We start from the raw sequence: 2909 nt of genomic DNA, 5'->3' as shown, positions 1-2909 counted from the left end.
GGAAGTCAATTTTTTAAACATTCAAACCTGATTCAAATCACTCCTGAGGCAGATAATCACCAGACAGCTTTCTTTTCCCATTGCCACATTGGAAAGGACAATTGCCAACTTGTTGCCTCTTTGAGGTATTTATTTTAGCCGTAGAAAAGAATTAGCTAAGAAAATGGAGAAATGAATAATGCACTCTTTAAATTTGCAGGCCGAGTCGACTTAAAGCGCTAAATGGAAATAAGGTTACGAAAATTGGATGCGTCCAACTTACCTGATCATCTAATAACCTCACGCAAAAATGAAAACAAAGTTACTGACATTGACATGCGTTTTAATGGAAGGGCATCAGATAATCGTCTCCAGTGGTTAAGGCATTTCTGATGAGGAGATGAACTACAACACCTATTTGCATGCCACAAGTGGGTATTTCTTATCGTTACCAGCAAACAACGAGAAGTCTGGAACTCTCTACCTGATAGGTGCTTCATTTATTTTTTGATGCTTTCAAGTTATGCGGAAAAGCATTCCCACTCTACCAGACCTCTGACTAAACTTCTGTGGAATCCCTCAAGATTTTCACGGCTTTTTCGCTTTACCAATGAAAAGGTTGAATACAAAGTAGGCTAGCCTTTGAGGGTTCATTTTGGTCCTCGAGTTGCCTCAACGATGACACTCTGAGTTGAAGAAACGGAAGTGCGTAGGAAAAATTGGGCCTACAAGTATTGTCCGCTCACACTAACCTTATTCAGGTGCGAATTATCCATTTAAATGTTTGAATGCCGGCTCATTCGCAGGGCTTATTTTGCCAAAAATAAAGAGAAATATATCATTCATGCAGGCACTTCCAATCGCCGATGGTAAATGCAGCCAATTTGTTTGTTGAAAGGAAGGTCTTATGTTATTTAAGTTCAGAAATTTAACGTTAAGACTATTTTAGCGTTTTGCTTTATTCACAGGTTTTCGAATTACACCTAAATCCGAAGTTTTTCTTAAAATCCCATACCTCTGTATAGCTAAAATGATTAAGTTGTGAGAAGTGCCATAAAGTTGATCCGATAGGGATAAATTTAACCGGGAGTAGATTGAAATTAAGCCTTGCACAAATTCATGTAAACGAGTTTTCTGTGAATTTAAAAGATGAACTATGATTACCGAGTTCAAGGTGCCCTCACCGAGGTATTCGCAACAGGCGAGGCCTGGGCCATCTTCAAACACATCCACTTCATGGCTCATTGGGTCGACTACTTTAGTGCTTGTGTAATTACAGAGGTCCTAAGACAGGTTAAAGTGTTGCACCCAATTACAACCAATTTTGTGGAGAAGTTGGCTTTTTATTCCTATAAAGTCCAAATTGTATTTGTTTAAATCGCATCACGTAAAGGGCAAAGTTAATTGCAAATTCGGTAAGGACGAAGACATTGAAGGTAACACATGCTGTTTCAGTGGATATTTCAACGTACATTTGATTAATAATAGAATGTTTGCTCCTTCTTAAAAGAATGGAAAACTTGTCTTAAATTCGACCCTCGGGGAACTCTAATATATGATCGTATGTATTAATATTACCAGTATATATGATCATTCTCCCGACGAACACCAATTTGTGGTGGTTAATAGTGGCTCACTTGCTGTTTGGTAATCCTCTTGACTAGGAATCTTTAACCTATTATTACTTTTTTTTAATCACAAAAGCGACAGAAGGGATCAATTTGAGGTACCAAATGCAGGCAATAAAATTGGAGCCTCGGTTGTGGTTTCACCAATTATGATGCTCTACCCTTTATGAAAAATTTGTTTCCGATGTGGTAACGGCTCAGTGGAACGGGAAGGAAGTAACAGCTATGTGTCAAGCAAAGTACTATCAGGTTGGTAGATGCGAAATATAACGAACTCTTCCCCATGTGACTGTTTATGTTAAAGGGTGGGCAAGTCCACTTTGTCACATCGCACCATTTGTGTGCACCAGTAATACTGTCACATCCCTTCACAAACACCATCCACCTTGTAATTACTTTCACCATTGCCCTAAACAATATTTTGGGTAGCTAACTGCCATCACAACCTTTTCTCCTTTTTCTCCTTCTAAGTTTACTTTATTGTAGACAGCCTGAGGGAAAGTTTATCCTAATGAAACTAATTGCCAGTAGTTCAGGTCTTTCAATTCAACCTTTCGAGCAAGAAATCTCATGCCCCAGGGGTAATTTAAGTTACTCATCCAACATCCATCTGTAGTTAACATTTGGGTGAAGGGCGGCATGACAGCGGCTGTAAAGACCGGTTCAGACAGAAGTGGTATTTTATGAAGTTGTCCACTAAAATTTTGTAGGCTAGTCGAGAAGGGTGGCCATTACAAGGTGGTCATCATATCAGCAATTATTCAGATTGTTCTTGATTTATTATGGGTAGGACATCCCATCCAGGTGTAAAAGTTATGAAAGTGAATACATTTATGTAAACAATGCAGTTTCGAGGTGAAACTTGCGGTAGCACACGACCAGTTACAGCTTTTCGGCTATACTGTGAAAGGATTGAAGCAAGGGCTAAGTAAAAACACTTATAAATCCACAAAAACTGGATGACACTAGGTGGAAATTTACGGCTAATGCCCATCTCATACAGTTCCACCAATTGTTCATGGAACCAGAAATTGGATTGCATGTTGGAATGGTTAAAATCGACCTCTATGGTGACAAATCTATAAGTTTGAGGCAAAAAGTCTTCTTCTATCACATAGAGTTAGAAGATTACTACCTATTTAGTAGCGCTCTGATTGCAATTACAAGAAATAAGACCGTGGAGCAACCTCTCAAATTACACAAGCATTAAGGTGCGTTTGCAGTCTATGCTTCATCAAATCTCTGCAGTATGGGTGACTCTAGCAAGAATTTATATTCCAAAAATGCAGTTTCAGTTGTGCT

This window comes from Echinococcus granulosus (assembly GCF_000524195.1).
Source record: "Echinococcus granulosus chromosome Unknown EG_S00019, whole genome shotgun sequence".
NCBI classification, from domain to species: Eukaryota; Metazoa; Platyhelminthes; class Cestoda; order Cyclophyllidea; family Taeniidae; genus Echinococcus; species Echinococcus granulosus.
The sequence above is the reverse complement of the archived record's forward strand: the minus strand, read 5'-3'. Positions refer to the sequence as shown.